General features: G+C 39.5%; 1 long non-coding RNA gene across 1 annotated transcript in view; it reads left to right on the top strand.

The window, feature by feature from the left end:
• The first annotated feature begins 17,001 nt into the window (after window positions 1–17,001).
• The window catches only part of LOC136320059 (uncharacterized), a 64,151-nt gene continuing 56,560 nt past the window's right edge, over window positions 17,002–24,592 (top strand). Inside the window, exons 1-2 of the long non-coding RNA XR_010728257.1 lie at window positions 17,002–17,261; window positions 17,825–17,935. This is a non-coding gene — a long non-coding RNA (uncharacterized lncRNA). The remainder of the gene's footprint in view (window positions 17,262–17,824; window positions 17,936–24,592) is intronic.

The following is a 24,592-nucleotide window of genomic DNA, read 5'->3' as shown; positions in this document are numbered from 1 at the left end:
GCATTGGGAGGATTCTCCAATCAACAGAGTCATCCAGCCAGAGCAAGTAGTAGAGATTTTTAAGAGTGACTCTTCTGGTAAAGAAAGGACTATGATGGCATTCATTGCACTTAGAGGAGAGCCAGACTTCGGAGTCCCCTAGGCAGTTCTGATCTGGAACTGGGTACTACAGAGTGTATTGTGGGTAGGGAATGTAATGGGGATTTGGTTTGCTGTAAATGTGAGTCAGGCAGAAGAAGGAAAGAATTGGCCTCACATCCCTCCTCCCTCCCCTTTCCTATTGTTCTAGTTTCTAAGAAGTGAAGCCTGCTATGGAGCCATGTAAGAAGCAGGCAGGGTTTTGGCCTCACTGAGTTGGAAGTAACAGGAACAGGCAGGGAATTCTCTGTAGGTAGAGCACAGAGCGCATTCCTAGCAGCTGTGGCTGACGCAATGCTGTGAGAATACTCCAGCTCCCAGAAGCCTCCTGGGCATACCCAGGAAGGGAGCTCGCCTGCTATACGGAAATGACTCAGCGCCAACCAGGCAGCCTCCTAACCTTTTTTGGCCATTTGCCCTGCTGTAACATCCTATTGGCTGAACCCATGTATATAAGCTAGCTTACTTCTTGAATAAAGTAGATCTGCGTCACTGAACTTGTTCTCTGGAGCCGGGTCTTTGCGTCTCTGTCATCCTCACCCCCAGCAGGACTTGTCCACAATTCTCAGGCAAAGGGAGCTGAAAGAAAGGAGTTCCTGGAATAAAAGTCAGAGGCTGCTGCATGAGAAGCCATTCGGTTTTCAACAGGTTGTACTGAGGCCCCTGGGAAGCTGGAAAGCAACTTGCCCCCTCCTTAAGAGTGAAGGCATGCACACTGACCCAGTTTAGAGCCACCTACCCCAATTTTTCCATTCATATCCAGACTCATATCCATGTTTGTTCCCTACAAACCCACACCCATGCTTTCAGCACAAAGCAATGTGACCTCAGATATTTGCAAATTCACACCCACAAGGGAGCTCCCGTTCCATTCACATCCTATTAAATACATAAAGCACACAATTTATTGCCACAAATGCACAAGGAAAACAAAGCTTTTTAGTCTGCCTTGACTCAAAAGTAATCTGAAAAGTTAATCTTTAGCCAATACCTGGAAACAATGTGGGAAAGTTCTCACATAGACACAAATTCAAGGATTATTGAAATTTTCACCCAAAAAGAAAGAAAAAAATTTCTAAATCTAATAACATATGATCTCAGGGGGACCTAATCTTATACGTTAATGTTTTTGGTGTAATCATATTGATAATTGTCAAACAGCTGCCTCTGTAAGGGAGAGGAAAAACAAGTTTATATGGACTCTCTCTTTCCTGAATCAAAAGTCTGTTTACATAGAACCAATGTGAGGAGTGTGTTAGGAGGAAGAGGACTGAGCGGATCATCGGAAGAACTGAGGGTCAGTGATCCAAACCCCAGCTTTCTCTGATACTTACTGTGAGTTTGGGCAAGAGCTTTGATAAGTCCTGAAGAACACGTGTTCTGAAACATCAAGCTTGTTTTTTAATATTTTTAACAACACAAGTTGAAACGGAATTCCCTTGTGGATGGGGAAAGAAGGTTACTTTGTATTTCCTTGGTGCTCTGATCATTGGCAAGTTAGTGTGTAGAGAGGTGTGGAAGGATAGGGGAGAGAAATGGGTCCGGAAAGTATACTGGGCTGGGTGTTCACTCTGTGTTGCTTCACTGTGAGACACGTGGACGGAAAGAGATGAAGGGGAAGAAAAATAATGCTTGCAGGTAGTGGTAACACGGGATTCTCCCCACATTTCCTGTCCCCATGGGGTTTCTTTCTCATGACTGTAGCTTTGACAGCAAAGCCACCCAGCATCTCTCTCCCCTCTCTTTTCCTAACAGATTCTTTATTATATTCTGATAACCATCCTTTCCCCTTCTAATTTGAGGGTGTGGGTAAATCTTAGTTAGTGTAAGCCAATTAACAGATGACATTTCTTGGTCCAGCGATAAGCATGGTGACTTAAGTTTACCCAAACAGATTGAAGGGAGGGATTTATATTCCGTAGTTGGAAAAGTTATCTTCCTCTATAGCCACTCTTAAAAAAACAGTCCATAATGCCAGTTGCCATTGGCAGTCATCTTTCAGCTAGGCTGGAAAACCGACCTTAGGATGGACCTGATGCTAAGAGGAGCAGACATCTGAGATCTTGATTATGTCACTGAGCTGTAGCTGGAGCTGTAAGGCCAGTGGCTGTGGCCATGCAGATTTGCACTGAAGTCGGGCAGATGCTAAAGGAACTGTGGAGCTGGAAAATGGTGGACCATTCCTTTTATTAGTCTTGCAAAGGCAGACGAGCAAGCAGGCAGGGAAAACCGCTTCCCTCTCAGAGCTGATGAACAAACAGGTGGTGGGGGGAAACCCCTTCTTCGGAAACAGTAGCAAAAAATGGCCCCTCCCAATGGAGGCTGGCAATCCGCAATTTGCCATCTGCCACCCTTAGGGCAAGCACCTGCAGCCTTCCATAGACTATACACGCGTGGTGCTGCCCGTGCTCAAGCACCCTCAGCCTTCCGTAGACTATACACGCGTGGTGCTGCCCGTGCTCAAGCACCCTCAGCCTTCCGTAGACTATACACGCGTGGTGCTGCTACACGCGTGGTGCTGCCCGTGCTCAAGCACCCTCAGCCTTCCATAGACTATACACGCGTGGTGCTGCCCGTGCTCAAGCACCCTCAGCCTTCCGTAGACTATACACGCGTGGTGCTGCCCGTGCTCAAGCACCCTCAGCCTTCCGTAGACTATACACGCGTGGTGCTGCCCCGTGCTCAAGCACCCTCAGCCTTCCGTAGACTATACACACGTGGTGCTGCCCCGTGCTCATGCACCAATCAGGCAAAGTACAAGCAAGCAAGCCTAACATCCTTGTTTGCCCAACAGGAGCCTAAATTAATTTACATGTTATGTGGTGTTATGTTCCTCCTCTAAAATTCATATGTTGAGGTCTTAACCCCTAGTACTGTACCTTAGAATGTGAGTTTACTGGGATATAGGGATGTTAAAGGGTTAATTAAGTTTAAATATGGTCGTAAGTATGGGCCCTAAGCCAATATGACCTGTGTCCTTAGAAAAGGGAGTGACACCAGGAATACATGTACTCAGAGGAGTGGCCTTGTCAGGACACAAAGAGAAGAAGGCCTTCTGCACACCAACAAGAGAGGCCTCAGGAGGAACCAAACTGTCAACACTTTGATCTTGGACTTCAGTCTCCAGAACTGTGAGAAATAAATTTCTGTTGTTTTACCCATCCAGTTGGTGGTATTTTGTTATGGCCAGCCTAGCAGACTAATACATAAGGTCATACATTTTCTCACGGCTTAAGAATCGATGAGTTGGGTCTGACTAGTGGTAGTGTAGTGGATAGAGCATTGACCTGGGACACTGAGGATCCAGGTTCAAAACCCTAAGGTCACCAGCTTGAGTGTGGGGTCGCTGCTTGAACACAGAATCATCCAAATGATCCCATGGTTGCTGGCTTGAAATCCAAGGTTGTTGCCCTGAGCAAGGAGTCTCTTGGCTCAGCTGGAGCCCCTCATCAGGCACATATGAGAAGCAATCAGTGAACAACTAAAGTGTTCTCTCCCTTCCTGTCTCTCTTTCTCTTGCAAGAAAAACAAAACAAAACAAACAACCCCCCCCCCCCGAAAGAATAATGAGTTGGGATTTTTCAATTATTTGCATCCAGAATCATTTTTTTTTTAAGAAAAAGGTAGGTAGATAGAGAGACAGAGTCCCACCTATGCCCTGACCAGGATCCACCCCAGCAACCCTCGTCGGGGGCTGGTGCTCGGACTAATTGAGCTATTCTCAGCACCTGGTTGAACCAATTGAACTGCTGGCTGCAGGAGGGGAAGAGAGAAAGGTGGGGGAGAGGAAGGAGAAGAGAAGCAGATGATTACTTCTCATGTATGCCCTGACCTGGAATTGAATTCAGGATGTCCGCACACTGGGCTAATGCTCTATTCATTGAGCCTACCAGCCAGGGCCCCAGAACCATCTTGAACCAGGATATTCTTAATCTTTCCTGCTTCTCTCTGCAAGTTGGCCTTTTGCTGGTTTTTCATTTGTTTTCTTTATTTCTAAGAGTACAGAAGCCAGTTATTTCTGTTGCAGCCTTGGGTTTATTTCTGCTGCAGCTTAGGCTTTATATGGGGTTTCTAGTCAAATAAATAAAACAGATTGATTTGAGTTCATATGTACCAGTTCTAAAAACCCAGAAGAAAAAATAAGATTGATGCAGATGAGTCCAATTTGAAGCTTTGGATCAATTAGCTGGGCCTAGAGAACACAAGATGTGTAGCAGAGATTATGAGAGTAGACTCTTTGAGAAGGAGAATGGGCATGTTTTCTTATAGAAGATATGGAGACAGGGAGGAAATAATTGACATTTTGAATTTAGAAATCTTATTGTCATCATATCCCTGATGCCTAGACCATATAATAGAGACGAGTCTGCTTGGGTATCTTGTCCCTGCACTGCAGTCTAGAAACTGAAGTCTCCTGGTGTACGTGTAGCGATGTTCACACTCAAAGAAAGTTGGGAGAGTTGCCTGGCAGAAGCATGGGTGGGATACAAAGGCATCAGAGAGAGACAAGGCAAGTCATGGGACTGTTGTTTGGGGGAGGGAGACTAGAACACGTGTAAAAGCCTTAGAGAAAGAGGCAAATAATTAGAGGCTGGATTAAAGAAGGACAATGAACATGTATTGAGCATAATAGTAGGTGCACAGGCTAACATACAAGCAGTCCTTCTGCCAGCCAAATAACTCTGTCCCTAAATTTACTATGAGCAGTTTGTGAACCCTCTTAATCCCTCTCTCCTCGTGAAACTGAGAGTAACCGTGAGAGGCCCCTTATACATCACTGTGCTATTGCCTAGGAGGGGACACATGTTAAGGTTTCAGAAGGCCATGATCCATGTAAGGGTGAAGCTATTTAAGAGCTCCTGGACCCTCTGAAATTGATTAAGATGCTACAGTCCATGTCCTTGGCCACTGTATGTGGCAAGCCTGATTTCTTTTTCTTTGACTTCTCTAGAGAATCCTGTATTTATACTGGAATATTAGAACCCTATATTCTACTGACAGGGCGTACATTGAAGGTAGATTCTCTGGCAGAAGAGAAGAGCAGGCTGACAGGCAAAACAGCCTTTGGTGGATGGTGTAGATGGGATGTAAATGGTTTAGGCACTTGGTCCAGTTGAGAAGTAACAAGTGGAGCATTGGCAAAAAAATGGGACCCCCGAGAACAATCCAAGAGGACTGTAGATCCAGAAAGGCAGTTGTCCTTCTGCATCAGGGCTGGTTGACCACATAGAGGAAATAAAGATTCATTGCTCTCCTGGGCACTATATTATCTATCCCAGGTAACCTGCCTGTTATCGGATCCTTTGATCCAGAGTTTTGGAAGACAGGATTATTGGCAGTTGGTGGAATCTAAATTATTCATGCAGTCTTTAACTTAGCAACTTGAAGAAACCACAGCTCCAATCTTTACAGTTTTTATAAGAGTTCTGCATGGGAATAGGAGATATCAATGATTAATGTTAAAACTAGGAACAGTGTGGGCAATTTAGGGATAGGACATAGGGAGTCTTCTCCTCTATGCATTTTAGAACTTAAAACATTATGTTAAGGGATAAATAATGAGGCAAGAAATAGAGGTACAAACAGCTTGTTTTCTTCTTGAGTAAGCATGTGCTTCTTCTAATGTCAGCATTTGATTGCTTTGGGGATTATGCATAATAGCTTGTGTACATCGCTGTCACTGCATTTCCACATTGTCTAATAATCATTTATACATCTATCCGCTTACACCAGGCTGAACTTCTTGTGTATAGGGACTGAGTCTTATTAATCTCTGTATCCCTAGCACCTAGCAGTGATAAATGATGAAAGGTTTATCCCTTTTTTACCAAACATATGTTGTTCCAGAAATCCTTTGAATTAGAAATTTTCTTATAGCAAATCATATCTTAACAGTAAAACAATACTTAACAGACATTCAGAGAATGTTGATGATGCTAATGATGACATCTAGTTTCCATGGCAACATGCACTTATTCTTACATGTTTCTTGGACTATGTGAAATATGGGGAAAAAATATACTTCTTCCCACATCGTGAGAAGATTTTCGTATTGCAGTATTTCTATCCACCTTATTTTCTTTCTATATGTGTTTATCCTAAGTGGTTGAATCAATGATTTACATATTGTGAACTCTAATGAATTCACATTTAGGAATGGTACTGGGGGTGGTGAGGGAGAAAAGCAGAGGCTAAGGGGGGTGGGTTGTTAAAAATATATAGATGACAAACTCATTTTAAAACACAGTCTCTTTTTTTTTTTTTTCTCCTGCATTTTCTCACTCTGATCCTCATCAACTCAACTAAATCCAACTCTCTTTAAATCTTGGAATCATTTCAGTCTGGATAGACCACATTAAAACCCATGAAAGGAAGGCTTAAGCTATTTCTAGAATGTATCTCTCCAGGATGAATACTCAGCTGGTGCAACATATTGGTTATTAAATACAGTTGGTAACTCTCAGTTCTGACCACTAGCCCTCCTAATAATTCTCTGGGAACAATTACAGTTAACAACTTCTTCTACATCCTTCTAAAACCATTCTAGAATTATTCAAGCAAATATAAAAATACGTGTTCTTTTCCTTCCCCATAAATAATAGCATATTGCATGTATTGCTCTGCCCCTTGTTATTTTTACTTGTAAGTATATTCTAGAGATACTTTTATATAAACTCATCAAGAGCTGCCTCATTTAATAACTAGAGAATATTCCATTAAATGAAGGAGTAATGTATTAGTCAGCTTTTTCTAGGTAATAAACAATCCCAAAATATCAGCAGCATCTAACAATAAGCATTTATTCTCTCTCATGTACCTCAGCATGCATCTATTTCAGTACATGCATGGGTAGTCTTGGGTGGCTTTGTATGAGACTGCAGGTCTACAGATCAGGTGAGGCAATGTTGTTCCATATGGAGGGGTAGTGGAAAAACAGGCTGTTGTTATGGTGATGGCGGATGCACAAGTAAATAAGGTTAATTATTTAAGCTCATGTCAAGTTTCTGCTCATATCACTTCTGCTAACATCTCATTGGGCAAAGCAATCTACCTGGTAAAGCCCATAGTCAAGAAGTGAGGAAATATACCTCACCCATCTTGAGGTCATAGCAAGGTCATGGATGTATATTGATAATATTAATACAGGGAGTAGAATTGGGACCAACAGTTCAATACACCACAAATTCTTTTTTATTTTATCAGATCTCTATTGATGGTTACTTAAATTGTTTTTTACTTTTTGCTTCCTAATATACTTTAAATTAATTTTAGCTCCAACTCATTCTACAAGATCATGGGGATTCACTCACCATCGTGCAGACTTGGCCTAGTCTCAGTGTGATGCCCTGGCAGCAGGATCTAATATCAGAGAAGTCCCTTGGACTCTCTATTATTGATCCTTACTGGTTAAAAGGGAGGTGGAATCCAGGGGACACGATATTTTTAAGACCTAAGACACTATTTTATTTTCATGTCACAGGACTCTTTGGGAAGGTTTGGGCTCCATGCTTCAATTTCAAAGAACAGTCATTCTTTCTACAAATGCCTTGGTACTACTTAAATATGTGGGTCACCAAAAGCTAAATCTTTGGAGATATGTTTTACAGAAAAGGAACTATTTCTATGTACTTCAGTTCTTTGTCTCATTATTTCAATGGAACACGTTAAGTAGTGTTACTACTGCAAAACATTTAGATAGAATTGTAGAAAAAGAAGGTAAGTTATTACAAGTTTTCTCCAAGTGCACATATATCTATATAGAGGGAAAGTTTCTCAGTGTATGAGAAGAATATTGCTATACAACCTATATCCATTCATGCATTTCCAAGACTGTACAGTCTTCAAAATTATGTTTTTATTTATTAATTTTAGAGAAAAGAGGGAAAGAAAGAGAAAGGGGGGGAGAGAGACAGAGGGAGATTGATTTGTTGTTCTATTTATTTATGCATTCATTGGTTAATTTTTGTATGTGTCCTGATCAGGCACCTTGTTGTATTGGGAGGATACTCTAACCAGCTAAGCTACCCAGCCAGGGCAAGACTGTAATCTTCATAAAAGAGAAATTGGGAGGTAGAATATAAAGAAATTGACTGAAATGTCTGCCATAGTAACACAGATAGCTTTGACTTTTTCAAGTACATGACTACCTTCTTAGAATTCAGAATTATTCTTCTATAACAGGTTGGGGTCAACTTTCTTCCATCTCTACAAAGGAAAATTCATTCTTTTATTTATTTATTTATTTATTTATTTATTTATTTATTTATTTATTTAGTATTGAGTGCTTAACTAAGTCCCAGGCACAGAGAATGCAAAGGTTAAAAGGTGCCATCTCTCCATCAAGGAGCTCATGGGCAAAAGTGGAGAGTGAGGCTGAACAAGAAAGCAAAGAGTAGTAGGCTCATATAATGTACATGCAGTAATAGAAACTTGTTCAAGGTATGAAGTTGGCACAAAGTGGGGAGGATTACCTAGGTATATGGGGGAAGATGGGAGCAGATGATACAGGCTTTGAAAGATAAGCACAAATCCATCAGAAAGACAGTAGAGTGTTCGATGCATTAAGGATAGAATCATGATTAGAATACAGGCATGAAACAGCATGCATGTTGGGGAAGTACCTAGTAGTCAGCTAGCCAGAGATTAAGATATGAGGAATGTGACTGGTGGCAAAATGAGTGAAAAATAGGCGTGGATTTTATTTTAGGGCTTAGAACAAAGGGATCGTGTAACTGATTGTATTTTGGAAAGACCACTCTGGAAATGTGGGAAATGGATTAAATAAGTGGGAGCCTGAGGACCGGCAAAGGCTAGGATAAGAAGTGGGAGATTAGTAGCATGCTGATGGGAGTAAAGAGGTGTAAGGGGAATATGAATTCTAGAATGATTAAACCTGATGTATTTTAGGCAAATTCCATGATATTGCTCCTCCCTCTTAATAACCCTATTAAGGCTCCTGTTGCCTTCAGACACAATATAAACTCATCAGCTTGGCAAAGAAAGCCCTTCATTCAAAGGTCTTCAGCTATTCTTTCTCCATTCCTTAGTACCCTTCCCCAATTTGCATCTTGTGTTCCAATTCTTTTCAAGTCTCAGAGTCTTGTTTGTTAATTTGGAAAAAGTTATCCCCTTTTTACCTAATGAGCTTGTCTATCTTTTAAACCTCCAGGGCACCTTGGATTCCTTGCACTATTAAACGGAAGTCACCATACTGTAAACCAGTGGTAGTCAACCTGGTCCCTACCGCCCACTAGTGGGCGTTCCAGCTTTCATGGTGGGTGGTAGTGGAACAACCAAAGTATAAATAAAAAGATAGATATAACTATAGTAAGTTGTTTTATAAAAATTTATTCTGCCAAACTTAGTGAAAATCCGACATTAAGTACTTGGTAAGTAATTGTTATTATATGCTTTAACTTGCTATAACTCTGCTTTCTAAATTTTATAAAGTAAAGTTACTTCCCTACTTTATAAATCACCATTACTATGGAACTGGTGGGCAGTTAGGAAATTTTACTACTAACAGATACAAAAGTGGGTGGTAGGTATAAAATGGTTGACTACCACTGCTGTAAACTGACTCTCTAAGTAGACAACAAAGACTTTGAGGGCAGAAACTGTCTTTTACCTTTAATTCTACAGCCCTAGAATAACTTAGGGCTAATTGGGTCAGTTATCAACTAATACTTCTGAGTGGATGAGCGAAGTGCTCCGAGAACGCCTGGGACTCCTGATGCTCAAGTTCTATCTTGACTGTAGTTGTTTTAATACATTAGAGAAATGTGATGTTAAAACTTAAATCTTTGGAGAAGAGTCAGAACATGTAGCATTGCCACTAGGTTCAAATCTAAGAGGAAGCATCTGCCTCAGGTCTTGGCAGATTTCCTTGCCTTCCTCTAATCTGTTCTTCTACCTAACAGATGTCTTAGTACTGCAACCTCAAGATGATTAATAACTCAAGCTTTGGGGGAGAGAAGTAATTTTGTATTTTTTACCAGTACTTTGGACTAAAATCTTTCAATCCTCATGTGATAATAATTTTATTATTTTCTACTGAGGTGTATACAAGCTTAACTATGAGTAATTGCTAAGAATTTATAATTACTGATGATGGAAGAAATGACAGATGGGTTTAGGCTCATAGGAGCCAGTGGAGAAGAAAGGGACTATGATGAGTAAGAGCAAGTAGTAGAGGACATTTAGAAAAGGATTGGAGGTGGTTTAGGGAAGTCTGAAAGCAATAATAAAGCAGCCCAGTGTACTGGGTTGCTTTGGTTGGTCTGTGGCTTTAGGTAGTAGTTCCAAACAGATGACACAGCCCTCTGGGAGGCCTTAGAGTTACTGGAAAGAACTTCAAATCCAAATTAAAACTTGTGTTTTCTAAATTAATAAATAGTAAAAATACAATTACTGACATGTAATGGTTTTCACACTTGAAAGACTGGGAATGCATCTGTATGAAATAGTAATTCTCATCCTGGTTGGAAGCATTAATTTTGAACTCAGTACCTTATAATGTATAAAGACCTTTTACTTACCATAACTCTGTAGGGAAGGATGGGTGGGTGTCACCATTTTTCAGATGCAGAAACTGAGACTGAGGCGGTGAGGTGTATGTAGTCTCATGAGTTGAATGACCTCAGTTGAAATGAACTTGCAAATTCTATGGCTCTTAGTACAGTGCTTTTTTGTCTGTGTCACAGAGAAGTCTCTGTGGGAAAAAATAATAGCCAGAACCAAAAACAGAGAAAGATGGGGTCAGATATAAAATGTACACTTCTAAGGAACCCAAGAAAAGTAAGAACTGGGCTGGGAGCAAGGTTGGGTCTTTCTGTTTAACTATGGAATTGCAAACTAAGGTATTCTTGAAGTAAGACTTGTTAATGTAATTGAACAAAGATACAATATATGGCCAATTAATTATAAAATAGTTGTTCTTTAAAGATCCTCCCCATTTATTTTTTTTTTAATTTGAGACAGACCCAAAATTATAGTGTCGAAGATTTATTGTGAGAATAAATATTAGAAATAATTGAAAAGGTTACATTCCCAAGGTTGTAGATCTAAGAATGAACTTCAAACTTCCATTCCAGTGCCAAAGAAAGGAACAGATATGACACACATTTAATACAAAAAGAAATTTAGTGTCTTTTTTGAATCATTAGAATATTTATTCTAGGCAGCAGCATAATAAAGAATGTATAATTCCTGCAGGGAAATCTGTGTCTATCAGACCCAAACTGTGCTAATGTATGCATTTAAAAATTAATTATTATCTCCTTTTAATTCAGTTAAAAGAATAAAAAATAAACCCATAGAAAAATGAATAGTCTATGGAAGTCCTTCAAGTAGCTAATAATAGAAATAACTACGATTTATTATTATTTTATTAAAATAGTTTACATGCAATATTATATTAGTTTCAGGTGTACAACAACATAATAATAATAATAATAATTATTATTTTTATATTTTTCCGAAGTTAGAAGTGGGAGACAGAGAGACGGGCACCCACATGCACCCAACCGGGATCCACCTGGCATGCCCACCAGGGGGCGATGCTCTGACCATCTGGGACATTGCTCCGCTGCAATCAGAGCCATTCTAGGGCCTGAGGCAGAGGCCATGGAGACATCCTCAGCACCTGGGCAAACTTTGCTCCAATGGAGCCTTGACTGTGGGAGGGGAAGTGAGAGATAGAGAGGAAGGAGAGGGGAAAGGGTGGAGAAGCAGATGGGTGCTTCTCCTGTGTGCCCTGGCCAGGAATCAAACCTGGGACTTCCACACACTGGGCCTACGCTCTATTGCTGAGCCAACTGTCCAGAGCTGTATAACATAATTTGACACTTATATACCTTGTGAAGTGATCACCATGATAAGTCTAGTAACCATCTGTCAATGTACGGAGTTATTACAGTATTATTGACTATCTTCCCTTTATATTATATTCCCATGACTTTTTCATTTTATAACTGGAAGTTTTTACCTCTTAATCTCCTTTATCTTTTCTACCCATCCCCTCACCTCCATCTCCTCTGCGTTATCATCAGTTTGTTCTCTGTATCTATGAACCTTTATTTTGTTTGTTTGTTTAGATTTCACATATAACTGAAATCATATGGTATTTGTCTTCCTCTGTTTGACTTATTTTACTTAGCATAATACCCTTTAGGTTCATCCATGTTGTTGCAAATGGCAAGATTTCATTTCTTTTATGGCAGAGTAATATTCCATTTTATGTAAGTACCACATCTTCTTTATCCATTTATCTATCAATGAATACTTAGGTTGCTTCCATATCTTGGCTAGTGTAAGTAATGCTGTGATGAACATATATATATATACATATATATATGTATATAAAAGCATATATCTTTTTGAATTTATATTTTTATTTTCTTTGGATAAATACAAAAAGGAATTTTGTATTTGGAATTTATTTTATTTGGAATTTATTTCTTTGGATAAATACAAAAAGCAATTTTGGAATTGCTGGGTTATATGGCAGTTCTATTTTTAAAGTTTTGAGGAACTGTTATACTGTTTTCTATATTGGCTGCACCAGTTTATAATCCCACCAACAGTGTACAAGGATTCATTTTCTCCACATCCTTATCATCACTTGTCACTTATTGGCACTTTGATAATATCCATTCTGACAAGGTGTTATCTCATTATAGTTTTGAGTTCTAATTCCCTAATAATTAGTGGTGTTGAGAATCTTTTCATGTGCTTGTTGGACATTTATATGTCTTTCTGGAGAAATGTCTAGTCGGGTCCTCTGTCCATTTTTAAATGGGATTGTTGGTTTTATTTAATGTTGTGTTGTATGAGTTTTTTTTAATATATATTTTGGATATTAACCCTTTGTCAGATGTTCCATTTGCAAATATCTTCTCCATTCAGTCATTTTGTTCTGCCGATGGTTTCATTTAGTGTGTGAAAACTTTCTAGTTTGATGTAGTCCCATTGTTTATTTTTGTCTTTGTTGTCTTAGCCCAAGGAGACTTATCCAAAAAAATATTGCTAAGACCAATATTTACTGCCTATGTTTTTTTCTAGGAGTTGTATAGTTTCAGGTCTTATATTTAAGTCTTGAATCCATTTTGAGTTTAGTTTTATTTTAAATTTCTTTTATTTATTGATTTAAATCTTTTTTTTAAAGTGAAAGACAGAGATAGGCAAGCAGGAAAGGAGAGAGATGAGAAGTATCAGCTTGTAGTTGTGTCACTTCAGTTGTTCATTGGTTACTTCTCATATGTGCCTTGATGGATCAGAAGGGGGTTTCCAATGAGCCAGTGACACCTTGCTCAAGCCAGCGACCTTGAGCTTCAAGCCAGTGACCTTTGGATTCAAGCCAGCAACCATGTGATCATGTTGATGATCTCACACTTAAGCTGGTAAGCCTGCCCTCAAGTTGCATGAGCTCAAGCCAGCTACCTTGGTCCTCAGCATTTCAGGAAGATGCTCTATCCACTGTGCCACCACTGGTCAGGCTTGAGTTTAGTTTTATATATAGTGTTCAAAGTGGTCCAATTTTTTTCCTATTATCTGTCGAGTTTTTTGAACACCATTTATTTATTTATTTAAATTTTTATTTATTAATTTTAGGAAGAGAGAGAGAGAGGGAAATATTGATTTATTGTTTTTTTTATTTATGCATTCATTGGTTGCCCTGATAGGAGATCAAACCCACAATAGGTGTAGCAGGATGTTAGGTTATGCTTACCAACTAAGCTACCCAGCCATGGCCCAAACATCATTTATTGAAGAGACTGTCTTTTTCCCATTGTATATTCTTACCTCTTTTGTTATAGATTTATTGCCCATATAAACATGTTTTCTTTTTAAATTTTATTTATTAATTGATGTTAGGGAGAGAAATAAAGAGAGAGAGAGAGAGAGAGAGAGAGAGAAACACTAACCCACTGTTTCACCTATCCATGCATTCGTTGGTAAACTTCTGTATGTGCCCTGACTGAGGATTGAACCCACAACCTTGGCATATTGGAATTATACTCTAACCAATTGAGCTACTCAACCAGGGCCATAAACATTTTTGTTTTTTTTTTTCTTCTGGGCTGTCTATTCTGTTCCACAGATCTATATATATGCATGTTTTTGTGCCAGAACCATACCGTTGTTTTTTTTTTGTTTGTTTGTTTGTTTTTTTTAGAGAGGAGAGAGAGAAAGGAGAGAGAAGGGGGAAGGAGCTGGACTCATCAACTCCCATATGTGCCTTGACCAGGCAAGCCCAGGGTTTCGAACCAGCGACCTCGACACTTTATCCACTGTGCCACCAGAGGTCAGGCCATACTGTTTTGATTATTATAACTTTGTGGGATACATTGAAGTCAGGATGCATGATGCCTCCAACTTTGCTCTTCCTCAAGATCACTTTGGCTATTTGGGGTATTTTGTGCTTTCATATAAATTTTAAGATTATTTGTTATAATTCTGTGAAAAAGGCCATTGATATTTTTTATTTGTTATTGTTTATGAAGAGCTATATAGTCTACTAAGTACTCTATGTACTATCCATTTATATTAAGCATTAGAAAACTTTTAGGTTTTAAAATTAACATAATTATAAAAATAAAACTTAAATAAGAATTACTCAGGTTTTTACCAAAAATAAATAAATAAATAAAAATAAAGCCTAAATAAGGTAAAGGACAGAGGAAGAAGTTGTAAGAAATTGAGTAGGGGTAGAGCGTCGGCCTAGCGTGCGGAGGACCCAGGTTCGATTCCCGGCCAGGGCACACAGGAGAAGCGCCCATTTGCTTCTCCACCCCTCCGCCGCGCTTTCCTCTCTGTCTCTCTCTTCCCCTCCCGCAGCCAAAGCTCCATTGGAGCAAAGATGGCCCGGGCGCTGGGGATGGCTCTGTGGCCTCTACCTCAGGCGCTAGAGTGGCTCTGGTCGCAACATGGCGACGCCCAGGATGGGCAGAGCATCGCCCCCTGGTGGGCAGAGCGTCGCCCCTGGTGGGCGTGCCGGGTGGATCCCGGTCGGGCGCATGCGGGAGTCTGTCTGACTGTCTCTCCCCGTTTCCAGCTTCAGAAAAATGAAAAAAAAAAAAAAAAAGAAAAAGAAATTGAGTAGGTATTTGAACTCAGAGCTGTCTGAAATCAATGTCTATATTATTAACCTTATGCTAGGTATTCCTAAAATGAGTCATGTATAATATTCCCTGGAAATCTCTGGAACTGAAATCTTGGTCTGGCCATTGTAAATACATTGTCTGATATTTAGCTGTCAATTCTATAAACTTGACCCAAATGGAAAAAAAATTGAGTGCATTCTCTCCAGAAGTCACTAAGTGGAGCTAGTGCACTAAAAAAACCATCAGGTTTTTGGAGACTAGGGAAGGATTTATTCTAGGAAGTCAGCAAAGGCTGGTTTTGATTGGAAAAGTGCTAAAAAAGATCACTTCTTATGACATCTGGCTTTTTTTCTTTTCTGGATAATATAGATGAAGAGAAAGATGAGAAGTCTCTGGAGGTGTAGAGAATTGCTAGAGCCAAGAGCTATGTGGGATGCATGCATAATCAACAAATTCTGCTCTTTCCCAGGAGTGGTTTTAATAACCTGATGTGTGGCTGAGCTGGTGGGTTGTAGAAGCAGAGCATAATATCACCCTGCCCTAAGTGGTTTGGCTTCTCTTAGAGATTCCAGCCTTTCACATTATATAATACTGAGCATAGCTACTTATAACTAGTGTTTCAAATGGAGTTTCTAAAATGAAGATAGTGAAGATAATAATTGTTATGTTAGCATACATGTATGTGGTACTTTATAGTTTGTAGATCCCTTCTACTTCCATTCATTTTGAGTGGATGAACCCACTGGCTGAGACTAGACATTCCTGAATCAGAAGACATAGGATAAGAGCAGATTGGGATGGGGTGACTCTTTTCTTTCATGTCTAGGAAGGCATTATAGTAGGGTTCTTCAGAGAAATAGAACCAAAAGGATGGACATATATTGCAATTCAACAATTGTTTATTGAGAATTCACCGAGAACCAAATTATTCTTTTTCTTTCTGTCTCCTCCAGTTCCTTTTGTCACAGGATTGAGGAAAACAATTAGCCCTCTATAAACAAAGGTAAGTCAGGGAACAATATTAAATTCCATTTAGTACCCATTCCCAAGTTCCACTAGGATCATTATTTGTCTTGTACCCTGATCCAGTGGTTGGTTGCAGGGTACATTTCAGAGTTCATGCAAAGGCTGGTTTGTATTGTCCCACTTCCTGTAACAGGACAGTCAGTCCTTGTTTATGTGTACAGTGTGTTCCTGAAAACCACACCACACCACATAGGGATCTGTGGTCACACACATCATTTTTCCCCTCAAGACGAGTGTTTTAACTGAGGGTCATAGTCCTTTTCCAGCTTCTAGAATCTGCCCACATTCATTGGCTCATATCTTCTTCCTTCTATCTTGAAAGCCAGCAGTGGAGGCAGGCAAGTTCAAAATCTGCATGGTAGGCAAGTGTGGAGACCAAGGGAGAAGCTAATGTTGATATTTCAGCTCAAGTCCACAGGTAGTTTGCTGGCAGAATTCCCTCTTCCTTGAGGGTCCTCAGTCTTTTTCTTAGGGCCTTCCACTGATTGGATGAGGCCCATCCACATTATGGAGAATAATCTGCTTTCTCAAAGCTTAAATGTTAATCCACCAACATCTGGACCTGTTTGGCCAAATATTTGGGTACTGTGCCCTAGCTCAGTTGACAAAGTTAACTATCCCAAGTAAACAAATAATTCTCTGCTAGACTTGAAGGGAAAATGGTGTTTCTTCAGCTGTATTTGCTGTGAGTCAGAGCTGTTCATTTCAACTTCAAGAAAAGCAATCTAGCCTGACCTGTGGTGGCACAGTGGGTTAAAGCATCGACCTGGAACACTGAGGTCGCTGGTTTGAAACCCTGGGCTTGCCCAGTCAAGGCACATATGGGAGTTGATGCTTCCTGCTCCTCCCCCTTCACTCTCTCTCTCTCTCTCTCTCCCTCCCTCTCTCTTTCTCTCCTCTCTAAAAAAAGAATTGAATAAATAAAGTCTTTAAAAAAAAAGAAAAAAAAGAAAGAAAAGCAATCTACTCATCTCTTCTGCCTCTGAAATATTGGTGAGTAGGCAATGCTATTCTGGGTAATTATACAAAATTTTTTATATAAATATATAATAAATCAAGAATTCTATAAAGCATTGTTTCTAACCTTATCATTCCATATTATGATTAAAATCATAAGATTCAAGATTTGTTTTGGTACAAGGACTTAGCAAATGCATGTGCTTTTCATGTAAAGTATAGAAGCATCAAATATTATTTCTGGAAGATCCCTAAAGATAATATGTTTAGACTATCTCATTTTACAGATAGTCACCAATCCACCACACAGTAAAAAAATCCGTGTAACTTTTGACTTCTCCAAAACTTAACTATTAATAGCCTACTCTTGACCATAAGCTTTCTCAATAGCATAAACAGTCAATTGACACATATTGTATATATTATATATTATATTCTTATAATAAGTAAGGTAGAGAAAAGAAAATGTTAAGAAAATTAGAAGTTACATTAAATTAAAAACATTTAAATTTATTAATTTTAGATAGAGAAGAAAAGAGAGAGAGAAACACTGATTTGTTGTTCCACTTATTTATGCATTTATTGGTTGCTCCTCATAGATGCCCTGACTGGGGATTGAACCCACAACCCTGGCATGTTGAGATGACATTACAACCAACTGACCTACTCAGACAGGACCAAGTACTATACTATATTGATTGATACCATAGGTTTGTATTATCTGTTCCAAAGATATGGGAGATTTAAAATTTTGAAGAATGATTATTGTGTAGTTAGAGAATGTGGATGATAAAAAAAGCTAAGAAAAAAAATATCCCAAGGAATGTTTATACTTAATAAGTTGGAATCAGGTAAGAAGAATGAGAGGTATCAGAAATAGAAGAAAAAAACTAGATATATGTGATGTTCCAGAAGTCAGGAGAGTGGTGAAATTAAAGGAGTGATTAGTAGTCCCTAATAGTTATGAATATGTTAACTCTAAAAGTTTTTTAGTGGAGCCATTAAGTTTTTCTATATATAAGGTCATATCATCTGTAAGTGAGACACTTTTACTTTTTTTCTTTCCAATTTCGATGGCTTTTATTTCTTTTTCTGGCTGATTGCTCTGGCTAGGACTCCTAGTACTATGTTGAATAAAAGTGGTGACAGTAATCAATCATCCTTTCTTATTCCTGATATTAGCAGAAAAGCTTTCAACCTTTCACCATTGAATATATGCTAATTGCCACATATGGCCTTTATTATGTTAAAGTATGTTCTTCTACACCTAAATTGTTGATCATTTTTATCATGAAGAGATGTTGTATTTTGCCAAGTGCTACTTCTGAATCTACTAAGATGATCATATGATTTTTCTTTTTTATTCTATCACTGTGATTTATCACATTTATTGATTTGTGTATGTTGAACCATCCTTGCATCACAGTGATAAATCCCACTTGATCCCAGTATGTGATCCTTTTAACATGCTGTTAAATTCAGTTAGATAATATTTTGTTGCAGATTTTTCATGATAAAGATATCCATCAGGGCCTGACCTGTGGTGGCGTAGTGGATAAAGCGTTGACCTGGAATGCTGAGGTCACCGGTTCAAAACCCTGGTCTTGCCTGGTCAAGGCACATATGGGAGTTGATGCTTCCTGCTCCTCCCCCTGTTCTCTCTCTCTCTCTCTCCCCCCTTCTCTCTCTAATAAAAATGAATAAATAAAAATCTAAAAAAAAAAAGTAAATAAAGATATCCATCAGGGATTTTGGCCTGTAGTTTTCTTTTCTTGTAGTGCTCATGTCTGGCTTTTGGTACCAGGGTAATGCTGGCCTTGTGAAATGAGTCTGGAGTTTTCCCTTCTCTTCATTTTTTCAAAATGTTTGAGAAAGATTGACATTAATTCTTCTCCAAACATTTGGCAGAATTCACCGTCTCTGTAGCTCATAGGTAGGCTATTTTTTGTTGGAAAGTTTTTGCTTACTGATTCAGTCTCCTTAGTAATTATAAGTCTGTGCCAATTTTCTATCTATATTTTTCAAAATTTAGTCTTAGTAGGTTATCTTTTTCTAGAAATTTATAATTTCTTTTAGGTTATCCAATTTGTTGATATAATAATTGCTCATAATAATCTCTTATCACCCTTTGTATTTCTGTGGTATCATTTGTAAGGTTTCCTCCCTCATTTTTTATTTTATTTTTTGAGTCTTCTCTCTCTCTCTTTTTAAAATGTTTATTTTATTGATTTTAGAGAGTGAGAAAGGGGGAGAGAGAGAGGAGAGAGAGAGAAAGAGAGAGAGAGAGAGAGAGAGGAACATTGATCTGTTCCTGTAAGTGCTCTGACTGGGGATCAAACCGGGAACCTCTGTGCTTTAGGATAGTGCTCTAACCCAGTGGTCCCCAACCCCCGGGCCGCGGACCAGTACCAGTCTGTGGGCCATTTGGTACCTGTCTGCAGAGAAAGAATAAATAACTTACATTATTCTGTTTTATTTATATTTAAGTCTGAACAATGTTTTATTTTTAAAAAATGACCAGATTCCCTCTGTTACATCCATCTAAGACTCACTCTTGACGCTTGTCTTGGTCACGTGATACATTTATCCGTCCTACCCTCAAGACCTGTTCGTGAAAATATTTTCTGACATTAAACTGGTCCGTGGCCCAAAAAAGGTTGAGGACCACTGCTCTAACCAACTGAACTATCTGGCCAGGGCTTCTCTCTTTTTCTCTTAGGTTTGTCATTAAAAAAATATATTTTTTAGAAAATTGGTTATTTCTTTCCTTGATAATTTCTATTTTTTTTCTGTTCTTGGTATAATTTCTTTCTCCTTTAATCTTTGTTATTTTATTCCTTTTGATAACTTTGGTCCTGGTTTGTTGTTCTTCTGGTTCCTTGAGGGGTAAAGTTAGGTTGTTGACTTGACAGTGTTCCTTTTGGTTTCTCAGGGGCCCACAGATTCATGTTGACTGTGTGTGCTTACTAAATGTCTGCAAAGCTCACTTTTGCTGCCATCAGGAGTGTGCACAGGGATCCAACCATAGGTTGGGTGTGTGTGTGTGTGTGAGGTGTGTAGAGTCTTGGGGGGGCACCCAGTGGCCAATTGGGGTGACCCATGGGCAGAGTGCCCCTGTGGCTCATGCATAGGCTTCTTGTTGAGTCCGTGGCACTGTTATTGGAATTCTCATCTCCTTAATGCCCTGCTGGATTCTTGCCTGACTCTCTTCCCGTCACGAGGTCACATCTCAGTAGTCTTTAGGGTGGCAAGAGAGAAATGGGCCTCTTTGCCAGAGTCTTGCACATGTGGGGAAGCCAGATGCTCATCCACACACTCTTTCCCCCACAGAAGGGTACTAAGGTTTTCTCCTGGCATTGAGCTGTGGAGACAGCAGATTTGAGCCAAGTCAAAATGTCCTCTTACCCTCTCCAATGCATCCAAACTTGTATTTCTTTTTATTTTTGCTCCAATAGTGCATTGGCATTTCTCCAATGCATATTTCAGCTGCCACAAGGGCTCTCTCATCTGTGGGTGATTGTCTAAGACTGTGGTCAAGAGGGGCTGGGGCCTGACCTGTGGTGGTGCAGTGGATAAAGCTTCAACCTGGAAATGCTGAGGTTGCCAGTTCGAAACCCTGGGCTTGCCTGGTCAAGGCATATATGGGAGTTGATGCTTCCAGCTCCTCCCCCCTTCTCTCTCTCTGTCTCTCCTCTCTCTCTCTCTCTCTCTCTCTGTCTCTTCCTCTCCTCTCTAAATGAGTAAATAAAAAAAAGAAAAAGAAAAAAAAAAAAAGAGGGGCTGGGGCCAGTGCTGGCTCACCACAGGGTCCACAGCCAGGGCATATGTGCTTATTACCTGATACATGGGTGGCTGTGACTCCTCCAGAGTCCTTTGGTGTATGGTGTTGGATTCCACGGCTCCCACAGAGCCATTTTGGCACATGGATGTATGCCAAATTGTTGTGGAGGGGGCAGGATACAAGGGAGTGGTGTCTTTTCAGCCATCTTGCTCATACACGCTTTTTAGGGTCAAGTGAGAGAAATTGCTTGAAACTGGCAAAGAAACTGGCAATAAATTCATACTCATTTATTTAACTTCCACCCATTTAATCATTCAACCCCTATCAATCCATCTTGATCCATCTATTCTTTCATTTAGCAAATATTTAATAAACATCTACAATATGTAGATGTGCATGGACTCAGTATAGGGATTATTAGTTCTCTGATGACTATTCATAAATTCCATTTTCTGAAGCAATGCCAGTTATTAGAATCACACTCTCTCAAACATATTTAATCAGTGTATGCAAATTAATTTGTTTACCAAAGGTAACTGTGTTATTTTAGTATTCAGATTTTATGTTTATTTTAGCTTTTTTATAAAAAGGTATTTAAATTTAAAAACCTTTTCTTGAATACATTCTCAGAGCAATTCTCTTTTTTAAAGTAACAATACAAATAAGCTCAGATAATCTGCCTTATTGGATTTATCACAAATAGCAACTATGTGCTTTAATAGGCCAGAATTATAGGTTTGTTGTCACAACATTTTTCAATGTTATACATCTTTTTGTGGCTGTTTTCCAACATATATTTAGGTTCACATTATAACTAGGGCATTACTCAATTTATACACAAATTGAGAATTAATTATTTACATTTTATTTTAACAACAGTATTGTAAAACTATAATAGTAGCCAAGATAACAATTCCACAAATTTTTGTCATCTTATTAATTGCCAAATATTATCTATACCTGACATCAACAAATCCCTTTTTTATACATTATCAAGATTTTAAGAAATTTTCTTGTAGTTCAATCTATCCCAGATCTCCACAAAAATAGATCTTTGCCAGAGGAACTTAGAGGCCAGTAGGGAGCAAGGCTCTTAGGTCAGACTGGGTTTTTGTCATGGCTCTGCAGATACCATGTGACCTTGAAGGTGTTTCATATCCTAAGTCACAGTTTATGAAGCTCTTGGTAAAATTCCTTGTATAAGGTTTCCATAAATTATTATTATTATTTTTTTAGTATCTATGTTGATTTGATTAAATCAAGGTAGAGAGGTGCATATAGTTCTTATTTTTTCTACATTTGTACTTAGAGATAATTTTTGTGGTATTTTACAGATGTTTCATATAAAATTAGGTTCAGCTGTGAGTTACAGAGGCCTAAAATAACAGTGGCTTAAAAAATATACCTCCCCTCCCATAAAATGCTAGGCTGTCCAGGGCTGGTGTAGTGGTTGTATTCCACAAAGTTCCCAGGAATCCAGAATCTTGAGTTTGTGGCCATTAGCCTCATGATCTAGAAGGTTAGCTATCACCCCAGTCATCAAATTGACATCACAAAAATGCTTGAAGAAGAAAGTGAACAAGGACAGCAAGGGATAGAAGACAGTGACCTTTTAAGGGAGATCTCCAAAAACTGCCACTTATTTCCATGTTTGTTCTGTGGTCAAGAATGTAGGCACATGTTCAAACCAAGCTGCAGTGGAGGATTAGGAAACGTATCTCTGTTCGGAGAGCAAATTTGCTAAGCTTAGAACTGCAAGTCTTCTTACCACGGAGGAATAGGGAGAATGGATACGGGGGGACACTGGCGAACATCTCCCACAATATGTGACTTGTGTATTAAATAGACTCAATTAATTGTAATAAACATATGATTTATTTGTCCAATAATTTCTACCAACTTTGCCAAATCACCATTTCTTCCCAAGAGCCAGCTTCCTTAATGATAGTTCAGTCTCATTCCTTATACTTTGTTGGTCACTTTGGGCTGTTCAGAACAGTCCTGTTTCAATTTGTGAGCCCCCGGCTCTTCATTTAAAAACATCTATATTATATTTAATTCAAAGCTCTCCTCCCCAACCCTTACCCCCACATTAAGGCTAGAGTAGCAGTTCCAGGGTCCAGAGGGAAGGGGCACCTGGTATTACTTGTTCTTTCTTCTCCCCCCATTTTCCTCCTGCTCAGCCTCCCTGAGACGGAGTCAGGGATGGCATGAGGGACACACATGGTGACATCTTCCTACCTTCCTTTTGGCCACTTCCACTGCTTTGGCAGTTTTTTGAAAGTCCAGTGAGAGCAGTGGGGGTTCCTTTAGGCTCTGTTGACCAGGCTTCATCCTGTATCCACCATTGGCATAACTAATTCTTTGAAAGGTTTATGGTCTCTGCCTTTCACGGCTCCCTATGCAGGGTCTGCAGCCAGTTGCAGAATCTGTCTCCTGCATGGCTTGAGAAACTGAAAACTGAGGGGACCATCTGTTCCTCCACACCTGGTTCTGCTCCTGTAACCTGCTATGTGCTTTGTCTCGCTCTGGGGGCAGGTCTTAGATCTCCAACTGGGGCAAGCTCTGCCCTCTTCTGTTTTTTCTTTTTCTTTTTTGTATTTTTCTGAAGTGAGAAGCGGGGAGGCAGAGAGACAGACCCCTGCATGCGCCCAACTGGGATCCACCGGCATGCCCACTAGGGGGTGATGTTCTGCCAATCTGCGATGTTGCTTCGTTGCAACTGGAACTATTCTAACACCTGAGTCAGAGGCCATGGAGCCATCCTCAGCGCCCGGGCCAACTTTGCTCCAATGGAGCCTTGGCTGTGGGAGGGGAAGAGAGAGACAGAGAGGAAGGAGAGAGGGGAAAGGTGGAGAAGCAGATGGGTACTTTTCCTGTGTGCCCTGCTCAGGAATTGTACCCAGGACTTCCACATGCTGGGCTGACACTCTACCACTGAGCTAGCTGGCCAGGGCTTCTGTCCTTTTTTTTTTGGCACTAAAATATACACAAAATCTTGCCATTTTTACCCCCTTTGCGTGTTTAATTTGGTGGCATTAATTATGTTTAAAATGTTGTGCAACAATCGCTACTATTTCCAAAACTTTTTCATCACCCAAATAGAAACTCTGTACACATTGAAACAAAACTCCCATCCGACCCCCCCCCCCCCCCAGTCTCTGGTAACCTTAGTCTACTTTGTGCCTTTATGAATTTGCTCTTCTAGATATTTCAAACAAGTGAAATCATTCAATATTTGTTCTTCTTGTCTGACTCTTTTTAGTCAGCATGATGTTTTCATGGTTTATCCGTGGTGTAGTGTGTACTCAGAGGTTTATTCTCTTTTATGGCTGACAATATATTCTATTGTACGTATATACCACATTTTGCTTATTTATACATATTGCCCGTTGTGAATAGTGCCGCCAAGAACATTGGCATCTGTTTGAGTTTCTGTTTTCAATACTTTTGGGTATATATCTAGTAGTAAAATTGCTGGGTTACATGATTTTATGTTTATCTTTTTGAGGGATTGCCAAACTGTTTTCCATCAAATGATGGGAAAGGGTGTACAAGGGTCTTGTTGTGTACATGTGTGATTACA

The sequence above is a fragment of the Saccopteryx bilineata genome, chromosome 1 (assembly GCF_036850765.1).
Source record: "Saccopteryx bilineata isolate mSacBil1 chromosome 1, mSacBil1_pri_phased_curated, whole genome shotgun sequence".
NCBI lineage: Eukaryota > Metazoa > Chordata > Mammalia > Chiroptera > Emballonuridae > Saccopteryx > Saccopteryx bilineata.
Note: the sequence above shows the minus strand (reverse complement) of the source record. Positions and strands in the feature narration are given on the sequence as shown.